Source organism: Pleurodeles waltl, chromosome 3_1 (assembly GCF_031143425.1).
Source record: "Pleurodeles waltl isolate 20211129_DDA chromosome 3_1, aPleWal1.hap1.20221129, whole genome shotgun sequence".
NCBI classification, from domain to species: Eukaryota; Metazoa; Chordata; class Amphibia; order Caudata; family Salamandridae; genus Pleurodeles; species Pleurodeles waltl.
Window position 1 is genome coordinate 108,049,207 of NC_090440.1, and position 15,373 is coordinate 108,064,579.

The window sequence follows — 15,373 nt, forward strand, 5'->3', positions numbered from 1 at the left end:
TCTCTGTAGGCTAGTGTTTTAGAGGGATAGTTTAGCCAGTAGCACAGATCACATCTCGTTCGATGCCTGCTGCTGAAGCCGTAACTGGGTTATGGAGGACAGCTCTGAGGCAGGATCAGAGACTGAGACAGCAGATAATGAGACAGCATTTGAGGGAGAGGACAACGGAGAAGAATCTGGGAGTGATTTTTCAGTCGGCGGAGTCCCATCCGATGACTCCTCTTCCAGTGATTCTGAGGGAGACGAAGAGGACAGTTGTGCCATATCTTCGCAAGCACAGTCTGTACAGCAGGACAACAACATCTTAGCCTAACCCAGAGAGCAGGTGCATGCGGCAGCAAGCACAGACAGAGTGCTCTCATGTCAACTTCCCAATTTAGTTCAGCTCAAAATTCCACCTTTTACTGGTGACACTGGATGTAAGGTCGATACAGCCACCTTTTTGCTTGTCGACTACATCCATATCTTTTTGGATGTCGACTTCCTTCATCAATTGTGCAGCAAATCAATGTGCAACACAAACAGTTTCTGAGGGAGCATGGATGCACTCTAGGGCCCCATTCTAGGGCTTGCCAGTGGACTCCCACTTTGCTGGTGGAGTAGAAGATATTTTGGGCCCTACTCTCAAAATGGGGTTAGTGCAAAAACTCACCTTGCATTCCTACTGGATGACTCCCATCTTCACACAGTACATGAGCAAATATCATTTTGTACTGTTGCAGTGCATGCTGCATTTCAATGACAATCCTGCTGCATTGCCCAGGGACCATCCAGACCATGAAAGGTTGGTTAAAATGTGGCCTGTCATGGAATATTTGTCTGCCAGGTTTACAGAGATCTATGTTCCTAGAAAGAATATAGCAGTCGATAAGTCTCTGATCTTATACAAAGGGTAGCTTCTGTTGAGGCAGTACATTGCAAGCAAAAGACCTCACTATGGCATTAAGATGTTGATGCTGTGTGAGAGCCCTTCTGGCTATGTGTACAGCTTGAGAGTGTATATAGGAAAGGACTCCACGCTAAACCCTGTAGGTTGCCCTCCCACATTAGGGGTCACATGGAAGATTGTATGGGAGCTTGTGCAGCCACTCCTTCACAATGGTTATAACCTTTATGTAGACAATTTCTGTGCAGGAGTAGAGCTACACATTGAGCTCTACAAAGCTGGCACTGTGGCCTGTGGTACAGTTTGTTGTAAGTGCTAAGGATTCCCCAGGAGCTTGTTTGAAAGAAGTTCTAGGAGTCCCAGAATACTACATTGCTTTCCAATGAAATGCTTGGAGTGAAGTTCTCGGATAGGGGTGACATATATGTGCTCACTACAATTCATGATGAGAGCACTCCCACCATCATGGTTAGGGGTCAGATGGCCAAAGTCCACAAGCCCACCTGTTTACTTGGTTACAATAAGTACATGGGCGGAGTAGACACAAACAACCAGCTTCTTCAACCATACAATATGTGTCATAACACTCACAATTAGTTCAAGAAACTGTTTACCCACCTGATCCAGATGGCAACATACAATGCATATATTGTTTATTGTCAGACAACCATAGAAAGACTCATGTCTTTCCTTGACTTCCAGATGTCTGTGATTGAAAGCCTCGCTGCTGCTTCAGAAGGAGAAGCCTCCACTTAATATTTTCTGGAGGCTACAGAAGTGACACTTTGCTGACCGCAATCCTAAAAAACCCAAAAAGGATTGTCCATGTCGTCGCTGTAAAGTGGCTCGAAGCATGGATAGCAGCAGGAGATCCAGCTGTACCCAGTGCCGTTCTCAGCCAAGCCTCCGTTTCCCTACTTGCTTTACGTTGTATCATACTAAGGGAACGTTCTGGTAAATTGGCTGAAATGGAGCTGCAGCTGGGTAAACCTTTCAGTGGCTGTGCATGGATGCTGAACATCCATGGGCCACTGCTTCATTAGGCAAGCGGCCTCAGAATTTTAGTTCATCTACTTCAGGAAATCATGGGCTTCCTTATGGCCTGCTTGACTCCTCTATCCACTGTCAGAATGTGTAGGTGTTCTGTTCGATTAAGGTGGATTATAGTGCCCACACTGCACATACTAGTGGAGAGAACATATGCCATGTTGTCACGGAGTATCTTGTGTGACAAAATTTTAAAGGTGTGACTAAATTTAGAAGAGCTTGTTAGGGAGCTTATCGATGCTACACAAGGACCACCATGATTGCCAACGAGAACCAACCTGTAATAAGTCAAACACATTTTCTGTGGAACATATTCACCAACATTTCTACTTGTTTGAAAGTGTGAAACTCAACCTGTAGCTTTACTTTCAAAGCACAAGACAAAATGTTGGTGAATGAGTCCCACAGGATATTTGTTTGGCTTTTTACTTTAGACACCTCAGGTAGTGTTCACCATCATGTCTGCCTTAGTTTCAACAGTAGATATGTTCACTCAGTTCTAGGAACAGGCCTCGAAGACATACTTGGACACCCTCAACTTGCATCCACAAACTGGAAGGAGTTGGAGTTAGCGCAGTAAGTGTTCTGATTATACAGGATTAGCCAGTACTCTGAAGAGGTAGGTGTGCTTTTCCAGGGATATTGCACAGGTAGAAGGCAGATAGTAAAGGTAGTACAGATGCACATCATCTACACCTATGGATTCAAACCCATTAGTGCCACAATGGCATTGAAGGACAATGATACATTTGGGCCAGTGTTTGACCTGCTTGCCATGTTCATCCTCTGTCAGAACTTAGTAAATGTAAAATTTGCTGTATGATAAGTGCATTATAGTCATAGCACTGCACATAATGGTGGCTAGGACATATGGTACATTCTCACGGACCACCCTGTGTGCCAAACACTACCCTTCTTCACAGTTTGTGACGTTCTCTTCAGGGAACTTAGTGAAAATTACCCAGCATGCATGCCTAAGTTTAATATGCTTGCTCAGTTCGAGGCATAGGCCTCAGAAGGTATACTCAGAAACCCCCAACATTTATCCACAAACTGGTAGGAGTTGGTTTTAGCACAGTGGCTGCGTTAAAGTTGAATGAAAAATGCCTGTTCCTAAGCCTCATGTGGCTGTCATGGAAGCCACGAGTAAAGGTTCCTTACGCATGCCTCCGTCAATGTTCAGGAAGAAGGAGGCGGTTACTTGACAGGTGGTTAAATGTAGTCAAACTTATTCCATCCTATGGCGTATGAATATGATGGGCCCTTGTCTGGGGGAGGTAAGTTGATGTGAGTCCACTCATTCATTGGATTGAGCCTGTGGCCAGTGGTATGAAAGTGTTGTGTGTTGTGCGGGAATGGCATGTAATGAACCATAAAGCACTCGGTGCCATGAAGTGGCTTTATGGCTCACCTTCAGAAGGTGGTTTCAATATTCAGATACTTTGATAAGTATTCATGCTTTGAAACCATGGTTTCTGGAGGTGCTAAAACCAGCTAGTTTAACATACTAGTATCAGGGGAGTCCAAGGGTGAAGGACTTCTCACCAGTTTTCCTTCACCTATTATCCCCTGCACATCACAAACTTTGCTTAAAAAAACATAATGTACTTGCAATTCATTTCCATGAGCGAAAGTCCCGGAATCTGCAGTCTGCCAAAAATTTCTTACCACCCAGCATTCCCCTAAGTCTCCAGAGAAAAACAATGCCTCTCTTGTGTCGGTGGGTAAGTGGCTGCGACAGGGAAGGGCCCAAAACTTATTCTGGAGACATCAAAATGACCCATCACATATCAGCCTGGTTTTTTAAGATGGTCAACTGTGTCTTTGGATCTGGGCTCGGCAGCCATAGCGGGAAACCTACCAAACCCAGATATTTCTGAAAACTACACACCCGGGCAGTCCACGGTGGTTTGGATTCCACAAAGTTTTCTTACCCAGAATACCCTGCAAAGGTGAAATGTTGATTAAAAACACTATTTTACCTTGCTTCTCTGTCTCGTAAACGACAGGAATGTGCAGGGACCCCCTAATTTCCCGCCACCCAGTGTTTCCCCACTTGTCCTGATAAAAACACTACCCCACTTGTGTGCCTGTGCCTAGTGGCCGCATCAGGAATGGATCACTCCAGGGTCAAGAGTAGCCCTCATATAAGGACTACCATTGGCCTGTGTGTGATCCATTCCTGTCAGAGGCACTAGGCTCAGATACACCAGTAGGGTAGCGAAAGGTGGTAAGATGTTTGTGGATCCATTTATATTCCTGTAGTTTTCTTTACAGAAATGATTCACTCTCTTCCAGTGCAGAGTACTCTTCATCAGACTATACCCTTTGTGGGCCTGCCACCTGCTGCCAATATGAGGAGATGTGTGAGGAAAAATCAGCCCACCCACCCTCTCCTCTGAAAAATACATTACACTTAGCAACACACTCATGCTTGCGCTGACAGTGGGCTGTTTGCTGAGTTTTCTCAGCTTCTTATGGTCCTGTGCCGCCTTCTGCCATAACTGGGGGTGACTGAAAAAGCAAAGAAAACAGACAGGGAAAAAAGATGGAAAATAAAAGCACTGGGGCAGATAAAGGTAGACTGAACTTGAAAATGAAGTTTGACAAATGAGAGAAGTGGACAGGAAATTAGGGGTGGAAGTTCATTGAATGGGGGACATGAGGGAACATACCTAGGCAAGTGTACGCTGGAGTCAAAGTGCTACTTTATATACAAAATGGCTATGCTCATGCTTTAGGCATCATACTGTTTTGTGCTATTTGTTTTTTAAGTGAATGCATCTTTGTGCTAGACATATGTGTAAGATGCAGGGAGATGCATTTCATGTAATTCTGCTTAATTTGGGTGAATTTTGTGTAAATATGCTGATGGCTGTTCTGTGAATTTCACTCACCACTAGTCGTTGCACACTGTACCTGCATTGAAGCCAACAGTAACCGCTTAGAAGATATCTGAGATTCCCCAGAGCATAGCAGAAGAGAGACAAGAACCCCTTTGTTAGAAATGGGGTCTTTGGTTGACAGTGAGGTTACCCCTTGTTCAAGCAAGGACCCTCACTCTGGTCAGGGTAAAAGAGAATCACCCTCAGCTAACTCCTGCTTACCCCCTTAGTAGCTTGGCAGAGCAGTAGGCTTAACTTCAGAGTGCTAGGTGTAAAGTATTTGTACCAACACACACAGTAACTTGATGAAAACACTACAAAATGACACAACACCAGTTTAGAAAAATAGGAAATATTTATCTAAACAAAACAAGACCAAAACGACAAAAATCCAACATGCACAAGTCAAGTTATGAATCTTTAAAGATGAAACTTAAAAATAGCGCTTAGAAACACAAAATGCTTCGATAAGGTGTTTACACGGTGTTGTGATGGAGTCGTTCCAAACAAGCCGACACCAGTGGCGCCGGACACGGAGTCGCGTAGACCCCCAAGTACAGTACCTTTGGTGAAGAGTGAAAACAAGTCGATACGCAAAGTTGGGGATCGCAGCGTCTGTGCAAAACGTTGAATGCGCGCACTTCGAGCAGCATCGGTCACAACGTGGTGTGGCGCCTTTCACGGAATCGTGGACTTCAGCGGGGCTGCAGCGGCATCGGGCCTGCGAAGGTCGTTGCGCTCCAGCGAAGATCATGGAGTCGGTTGCAGGCGGCGTCACCAGATTCAGCAGGAGCGTCGGTCCAAAGACATCCGAAGTCGATTTCCTTGGATTTCCACCAGCTTTCCTTTCAAGGGCCCAGGGACTGGATAGGGCACCACTTGTCAGAGCAGGAGTCTCTCCAGAGACTCCATGTGCTGGCAGAGAGAAATATTTGCTGTCCCTGAGACTTCAAACAACAGGATGCAAGCTCTACATCAAGCCCTTGGAGATTTCTTCACAAGATGGAAGGCACACAAAGTCCAGTCTTTGCCCTCTTACTCTGGCAGAAGCAGCAACTGCAGGATAGCTCCACAAAGCATAGTCACAGGCAGGGCAGCTCTTCTTCCTCAGCTCTTTAGCTCTCCTCCAGGCAGAGGTTCCTCTTGTTTCCAGAAGTGTTCTAAAGTCTGTGGTTTTGGGTTCCCTTCTTATACCCAATTTCTCCTTTGAAGTAGGCCTACTTCAAAGTAAAGTCTTTTTTGACTGTGAAATCCTGTCTTTCCCAGGCAACAAACAGGCAGAGTCACAGAAATGGTATGTGCAAGAAAATGCTCACTTTCAAAAAGTGGCATTTTCAAACACACAATCTTAAAATCAACCTTACTAAAAGATGTATTTTTAAATTGGGAGCTCAGAGACCCCAAACTCCACCTGTCCATCCGCTCCCAAAGGGAATCTACACTTTAATCAGATTTAAAGGTAGCCCCCATGTTAACCTATGAGAGGGACAGGCCTTGCAACAGTGAAAAACGAATTTAGCACTATTTCACTGTCAGGACCTATAAAAGCCACTACTATATGTCCTATGTTAACCATACACTGCACCCTGCCCTTGGGCCTACCTTAGGGGTGCCTTACATGTAAGAAAAGGGAATGTTTAGGCAGGCAAGTGGGCACACTTGCCAAGTCGAATTTACAGTTAAAACTGCACACACAGACACTGCAGTGGCAGGTCTGAGACATGATTATAGCGCTACTTATGTGGGTGGCACAACCAGTGCTGCAGGTCCACTAGTAGCATTTGATTTACAGGCCCTGGCACCTCTAGTGCACTTTACTAGGGACTTACTAGTAAATCAAATATGCCAATCATGGATAAACCAATTACATACAATTTACACAGAGAGCATATGCACTTTAGCACTGGTTAGCAGTGGTAAAGTGCTCAGAGTTCAAAAGCCAACAGCAACAGGTCAGAAAACATAGGAGGCAGGAGTCAAAAAGATTGGGGATGACCCTGCATAAGCAAAAAAGTCCAACACCCTTCAAAACCACAGGTACCAAATCCAAGAGGGATAGACATAGGATGCCAAAAGTGAAATAGTACTAAGGAAGATGATGAAACAATGAACATGTATCAGCCTAGTAGATATGTAAGATATCAAAGCCACCTAAGAATTGGATGACAAAGATGGTAGAACTCTTAAGAACCGATCACCTCTAGGGAAATCAATATCTGGAGATATTAAACTCACAGCTGCAATCCTACGCATCCCTTTAAAAAATAATGTAGGAGGAAAAAAAAGCCATTGCCAGGACACAGCAGAAACATAATGCCAAGTGTCTGATGCGTATCCCAAAGTAGGTCTCTATACTCAGTACCAACAATTGTTGAGACCATCCTGGTCAAGGAGGACAGGGAGACATCCCAGAAGAAAGAATTAGGGAAGGAGAGACACAGACAAGAGACAAAGCATTGTATTAATTATAGCCTTACAGACTTTATAACTAAATTAGCCATCTGAAAGAAATGTCCCCATTTATTAGGGTCGAGAGCGCAAGCGCTCTGTCCCTGTTGTAATCTCTCTCTGTGGGCTGTTAACCACAACCATGTCACACCCATCACTTTTGTTGGTTCGTGGGCTTGCCTTTTAAAATTTGCTTGATTTTATTTGTGAAAGGCATGCATATGTCATGCCTTTTCCTGTGTTTAGCCCTCCTCGAGCACTGGCCAACTACTGAAAACATAAGAGGCTCCATGTTTTCCATAAGGATTCTGAACTACTTTTTCTCTTTATTTCGTAGGCAGCTCAATCTCACTAGGCAGTAATCAAGCACTTTTCATGACTAACAGTTTAATTCTATTGTTTATCCTAGCACTCGTTGACGAATTCAAGGTTTTTCACACACAATTGCACTCATTTTGTTTTTTCACTATGCAAAGGCAAAACCAGACCAGTCTTTGTTATTTTTTTATTGAGCAGATATACACCGTGATAATTAGACAAAGAGATACAAAAACAAAATGGAGATTAACAGTGTTGGGTGCCTGAAACAGACTGGCAAACAGAGCAAGGAGAAGCCCTTGCAGCTGTGCCGCATTAGCATCAATCATTTCCAGAGTTATACTTCTTAGCCAGTATTACACCTTATAATACAGCAATGCTCATTATAACATCCTGTAACACCAGATCTGAGTGTTCTGTTTTGAAAGTTGATCCCCACATGCCCTTGAACTTGCGGAGTGCACCTATTCCTTGCGCATAAAGTTCCTCTTTAAAGCGTAAAGCTTTCAACCTATTTGTTGCGCATAAAGTTCCTCTTTAAAGCGTAAAGCTTTCATTTTCGCCTCCCAAGCCCTGTAAGTCGGGGAATAGTGATTTCCAGGCTTGTAAAATTGGAGATTTGGCAGTCAATGATGCTATAAATAAAATCTGTTTCATCTGAATGGTTTACTCAGAGTGACCAGAGGTACCAAACAGGGCTCCCATAGTATCAGGAGTGAGAATGACCTGTACCTCTGCACTGATCTTCTGGAAAATTCTGTCCCAAAACTGTATAAGCTTGGGGCATGTAAAGCACATATGAAGTCAGTCCCCCTTAATATTGTTGCATTTTGGACAAAAACCTGAAGTATCTGGGTAAACTTTTTTGATCTGTGCTGGAGTGAAATGCAACATCTGTTTTTAAAAAAAAACATTTTTTAAAAATGTGCCCCCCTTATTGCTCTATAAGATATACTATTGAAGTTCCTCCATGTTCGAAGATTTATTTTGCACCCAGTGGTGTTTTTAATCTTTGTCCGAAAACGAGGGACTACTCATGATGCTCCCTAGGAGCATAGAATCTGTTACCAATTGCCTATCCCCTTCTGGTTCCCATAATACACCTGAGAGATTATGGAGAAAGATAGGTGGATTAGTGGAATGCGGGGAAGCGAAAAGTGCACAATCTGGAGGTAGCAAAATCGAAGAGTGTCTGGGATTGATACTCCAGCCTGGCAGTGTGTCCAGGTCTTAATTTGATTACCAATTAGAAAATTAGAAAATCTAATAAACCCAAGTTCTGGCCATTGATAAAAATGGGATGGAATCAATTTTAGCCCCATCATCCCTGAGTCGACAAGCGATATTTCTGGATGAAAAATGGGAACTTGGTATTTCCGTAGAAATTGCAGAAGCCTAGCACAGATGAAAGTAGGGACTTTGTATCTGGTAAGTTTGGGCTGTCGCAGAAACTTAAGGAATGGTGCTAGCTGACAGATGTGTTCTGCTAGCATAAATCTCAGGTAAAAGTTAAGGAGATTAGGAGAGGAAGCTGCTCTAATGCCCCCTTTCATAAGTGCAGATTCATAATGCATCCTAAAATGCGGTAGAAATAAACCTCCCTCTCCGATAGAAAGAGATAGAACTTCGAGCTGTTCCCATGGTTTTCTGTTGGCCCATATAAACTGCTGAATTATCGTATCGATCCTTAAAGAATGTTTGAGGGATTTTCAAGATCACACTGGAGAAAACGAATATAAAGAGAGGAAGGATCATCATCTTTACCAATGCAACACATCCAATAATTGACAAAGAAGAAGCTTGCTATTTCTATAATAACTGTTGGGCTTTCTTAAAAGTAGAGCTATAGTTTATACTAAAAAGACCCAAGAAATTATGTGATACGTATATATCTAAATATCTATGCGAAAGATGAAACTGAGCCTGCATAGCTAAAGCAAATATATTATCGGTGGTTTTAAATAGCAGAGCTTCCGATTTAGCGTGGTTGATCCTATATCCCCCAGATCTGAAAATGTCTTTATTTTTGCAAAATCCCTATCAATATTTGCTGTCTCCGCAGAAAGATATAAAATCATGTCGTCTGCAACCAATTTCAATTTTGCCGCTAGCGGAATGGGAGGGAAATTAGAATTATCTTGACGTAATGCCTCAGCTAGAGGCTCAATAAATAGTGCAAAAAGAACCGGATAAAGGGGGCATCCTTCACATGTGCCACAATGGATATGTAATGTTCCACCAATGTGTCTGTTAACGAGAATTTTGGCTTGGGCCACGGAATAAAGATTTCTGGCTAGTTCAATAAACTGTGTATGAAAGTTAAACTTTGCTAAGATCCTGAACAGCACCTCCCATTGAAGTAGATCAAATGCTTTCTCTGCATCCAGCATTATAATGGGAGCTGGTTTATTATTGTGGGAATAATAATCGATCGCCTGGGCTAGGAAGTTAGTGTTTGTCGCTGGCAGCCTTCCTGACATAAAGCCACATTGATCTTCATGGATTAGGTCTTGTGCTACCATGGCCAATCTTTGTGCCAAGATCTTTGCTAAAAGTTTATAATCAAAATTAATTAGGCTAATCAGATGATAAGAATCAGGTTGTTGAGGTGGCCTGTCTTTTTTAGAAAGTTAATAACAATGACCCTTGTAAAGGATACGGGTATCTCTACCCCCTGAAAAATATTATCAAAAAGAGGGACCCAGCACCCAGCTAGTTGATCTAGAAGGGCTTTGTAGACTTCAGCTGGGAGGCCATCTTCCCCACAAGCCTTCCCATTCGATGAGGCCATAATTGCCTCCTTAACTTCAATAAGTGAAATAGAAGAAACAAGTTTTGCCCTCGATGCCTTGTCTAATACTGGGAGATTCAATGCATCAATATATTGAGTAATCTGCTGGATATTGGTAGTAAGAGAGGAAGTATGAATATTTGAATAATGAGATGGAAAACCCCTTTCAATATCCTCAGAGTGATTGACGAGAATGCCTTGTCCTACATCAAATATACTTTTAATAGTTTCTTTGTTGGATTTTATCTTTTTCACCATGCCGGCCAGAAATTTGCCCACATGTTCACTTGCTTCATAGCATTTCCGAGAGCTTGTATGTTGATTAATTATCTCACAAGATAAAAAATGGTCCTTTAACTTAGCCTGTGCCTCCATCATTCTTGTGGCTGTTTCGGGATTATGGGAGGTCAGCAGGGCTCTTTGTGCTTGATTAAACACCTGTTGAAGCTCTTCTACCTTTTGCTTAGCAGCCTTGACTGTATAAGCTTTGTAGGAAATTGTTTCTCCTCTTATGTGAGTCTTTAGCGCTTCCCAAATGGAGAATATGGAAGCCAAATCTTTGTTAGTTTAAAAAAAAATAAAAAAAAGAGTTCTTTAAGGATCTGTACCCATCCTTCATCTGTTAAAAGAGATTTGTCAAAGCTCCATTGTGGGCGAGCATGTATCTCACCAGGTAAGTCAACATTAGCCTGAGGTGCTGCATGATCCGAAAAAGGATTAGCATAAATAACGGTGCCACTCCTTGTAAGAAAGAACAAAATTAATAAAAAATCGATTCTAGAGGCTGTATTATATTTTTGGGGAAAAACAGGTATATTCATAATCTTGCGGATGGTTGGCCCTCCATGCACCTACTAACCCTAAATCAAATATAATCTTACCTAGCCACCAGGAGACCCTGGGTTTATTCTGCAGTTTGTTCTTGCGAGATGTATCCATCTGGGTGCCAGGAATAACATTAAATTCTCCACCAATAATAAAAAGACCGGGCAGTGTACTCAACACTTTGTATAGACCCTGTAGGGGGCTTGGATCATCCTCTATTGGACCGTAAAAACTTGCAAAATGGATATGATCATTTGGAATAAGTGTACTAATTATCACCCATCGTGATTGCGGGTCTCTATGGATCTGGTAAATTTTCCCAGAGAATTCCAGAGACACCATTGTGGCCACCCCTCAGACCTCTGCATTAGCCAATGCAGAGTAAGTATGTGCAATACATTTAGGGAGTTTTGGCTGGTTACCTTGACTTTTTAGATGCGTCTCCTGCAAAAGAAAAATCTGTGATTGTGAAGCCCTAAGCCAGTTAAGAATTGCAGCAAACATTACATGATTATTGGCACCATTTACATTGCAAGAAATAACCCTTAGCTCCTTCCCAAATCCCCCTCTAGCAGGCAATATGATCATGTAGCAAAGTAATAATCAAACCCCCAACACAATTCTCTATACTTTTTCATTATCTGCTCTTTTTCCCGACCCTAGTGAATGAACCCCTCCACCAGAAGGGCAATAGCTCCCCCTCCACCCACGAGGGCCCAACCCGTCATGGCCCCACCAAACTGTGAACCACCCCCGCCCGTGAATCCCTCCCCCAAAACCCACTATAAGAGTGCACTGACATGGCACTCACAGAGCCTCAATTGTGGAAAAGGAGACAGCAAGACAGCAGGGCAAAACATGATAAGCAAAAAACATAAGGCAGAAAGGTTCATTTCTCCCTAAAAGCACATTTTTGAAACATCATATCATTGCTTTTTTAGCAATTCAAAGAAGTTCTTTGCATCTTGTACACCCTGAAAGATATGGCCTGTCCTATATGCAACACCTTGAGTTTAGCTAATTGCACAATGCCAGCGGGGGTCCCCAATCTGTTAAAATCATCTATGAGACCCACAAATTCATGCCGCCGATGCGCAGCTGCAATGGATATATCCAAGAATACACAAAAGCTGAAATTATCACCAGTAGTAAAAATGTCTTGTTCTTATACCCTGAGACAGAATGTGTTCCTTAATCCTGTAGTCTCCAAAGCTGACCAGTATGGTGCAAGGGTGTTTTAAATTTGAGGCACGCTTCAGAGGGACCCTATGCGGCCGCATAATCGAGAGATACTCTTTAGTCATGTTTTTGTCTGGTAAAATGCATTTATAGATGAGGTCCGTGACTATCTTGGTCACAGATGAAGATGCTTCGATCTCTTCAGGAACACAAATAAACCTCAGATTCGATTGCCGAGATCTGTTCTCCATCTCATCCAGCTTGAATTGTAGTTCTTCCAGTTCTGCAGGATCTGGGAAATTGCAGACTCCTATTGCTTTTTACCATCCTCCAGATCAGAAACCCTCTGCTCAGCTTGAGACACCTGTGTAGAGAGATGAGTTAGGTGGGCATTGAATTGACTAAGTTGATCCTTGGTTTCCTTACGTGGCTCCTCCTGAGATAATTTTATTGCCCGGAGTTCCTCCATGATCTGACCCATCATAACCTCCATTGAATAGACAACAGTTATCCCACCCAACGAAATGGCTAGAATGAGAGTCTGTTTGGGGAGGAGCAGAGAGACTGTGGGAGGTTGTTTCATTAGAAGGTATTGAGTCTGGAGTTGTATAGCTAAAGTCTTGTGATATTACGTTTGATGCCGTAGTGGGAGGTAATTTACTGCCAGGAAGTGTCTCTTTAGACAGAGAGGCTTCTTTTACTTGCCTTTTCTCTTTCGGTTTCTCCTTTTCAGTTTCCTTTGATGCGCCCTTTGCAATCCCACTAATAGTAGAGAACAGAGGATATGCAGGTTTATCTTTGAGCTGAAGAACACAAAGTGGTACGGCGAGGAGGAGGATAGTAGTGCTACCAGACAGGCCAAGGTTGTCTGAGAATCACAGGACTGGTTATTCAACACGGGACTGGAGGACTGAAATAGAGAGTCGATGATCTGCGTTGGTGGCGATATCGCTGATTCTTGATCTTGATCTTGATCTTGCTCCTCTAATGGGCTAGGCGCAAGAGATATTGGGAGGGCTGGGCATACTGGAGGGGTATCTAACAAATCCTGTCTCATTGTAGAGTCTCTTTAGTCTCTTGGGGACCCACCTAGATCCTGCGAACCCGAGACATGCCTTTGCCCTCTCACGGCCGGCATCACAGATTTACATTTGGATCCTTTAGGGAATTTTCCAACTGTCTGTGTCTTAGACCCCACATCCTGCGTTATGCGCTTCATTATGGGGCGATGCGACGTGGCGAACACTTACAAAGTTCACAAACTTGCAGACTTGCATAGGATGTTGCTATCAAGAAAGGCACTGAAAGAGAGCCAAGGGGGCAAGCTGCATCCGTGATAGCACAAACCGCTTCCGTTGTGTCCTTAGCTCCACAATTCCCCACACTCTGCTGCCTAATGCTGCTGAAGTGGGTTATTCAAACTTTCTAGCTCTTTTAGCGGATTAGAGTCTGTTTCTCTTCCCTTTAGCAGTAGCTCCTGCCAAACCGGATACTTCAGCTTTATATGTTGAGAGTTGATACCCTCCGCCTTCCATGGTTGTCCTCCTTCCTTTCTTCCTTCCTTTTGTCTTCCCTCGCCTCCTCCTCTCCCCCCTCAATATTGCTCTGGCTCTGGTTACCTTGTTGAGTTTAGCGTAAACATATGCAGAGTCATACACAAAATGCCACCTCTGAACGGCACTGCTGGTACCTAAATAGTCAGAATATATGGTGCTATGTGGCTAGTTGCCACTTCGGGGGGACGAAATGTATGCGTCATATTGATTTTGAAAGGGGGCGGGAGCACAATATATAATCTGGATTTAAATTGTCCTCCACCTCATATTGCTTTCAGAGCTGCTTGTCCTGATCCAATAATCACATGGAAAACAGAGAAAAATAACAAGAACAGCAACCTCCAACCTCACACTGGAAAAGCCTTCTGTTGGAAGAAAATCACTTCATTTAGGCAAACAAAAGTGAAGAAAAGCAACAGCTAACAGCATCAGCATCAGGGGATTTCCCTTTAGTAGCCCGATCTGCACTCACATCCACTGGCTCGGTACGGCAGTCTCAGAGCCGGCCTACCGCCTGTCACCTGCCTCAGCGTGAGGGCTTCTCCCCTCAATGTCGGTGCGTCTGCCAGCATGTGCAGCTGTCCTCACCCCCGGCGGCCACCAGCGGCACGCCGTCTGCAAACTTTTGAGCCCCTCCTTGCCTGCTTCCTGCATCACCTGCACTTCGCTGAATACGAGTGCGTCCAGCTGCCGTCCCGTCCTGTCCTCACCCCGGCTGCAGCCTTCTAGCTCCTCCTCGCCAGCTCATCACCGGTATCTCACCACACCCCACCTCCACGGGGAGAGTTGAAAGTTGAGCTACAGTGATTCCACCAGCGCGATCAGCCCGCCATCTTACTGCTTCTGGTCACGATCATGGCATGGTGCTTTAAATCGGCTGTCTTATGTGAAATTGTATTACTTTTCATTTTCAGTTTATGTGGCAAGAAAAGTCCAGTTAGGAGTTTACAACGCTCATAGCTGTAACTCTAGCAAATGTGAGACCCATTACATTGCAAATGCTTGTTTTTGACTATAGTGTGTGTCTGTATTATGTTTCTTTAAGTCTGTAGTGCTTTACTGTGTTCACACTTTGGGTGAAAGCTGCCCATATGAACAACCTATCGAAAACATTAACATCTCGTGTCCTAGGTTTACAAAAGGTCCTCAGTACAAATATAATATTGATGTGACCATATTTGGACTCCTTCATGCACTTTGAGCTGTTCAGTACTTTGCTGAGTCAGCCTCTAATTTGAACTACCCTCCCAAGCCAATCACCTTACTGACACCTTCCATAGAACATAGGCCCATTTCAGATTAGCCTGGTTCCATGTGAGGAAAAAGGTGGCTGATAAAATCTGTATGGGTTAATATAACTACCTAGTGGCGACCGCTATATATATATATATATATGTATATATATATATATATATACACGTTTTTAAATATATACATA

The 15,373-nt window shown here is 43.5% G+C and overlaps 1 long non-coding RNA gene across 2 annotated transcripts in view; it reads right to left on the minus strand.

The window, feature by feature from the left end:
- LOC138283822 (uncharacterized) overlaps positions 1-14,648 on the minus strand; it is a 66,206-nt gene extending 51,558 nt beyond the window's left edge. For both annotated transcript variants that reach the window (XR_011201317.1, XR_011201316.1), the window contains exon 1: positions 14,408-14,648. This is a non-coding gene — a long non-coding RNA (uncharacterized lncRNA). The remainder of the gene's footprint in view (positions 1-14,407) is intronic.
- Between the last annotated feature and the right edge of the window lie 725 nt (positions 14,649-15,373).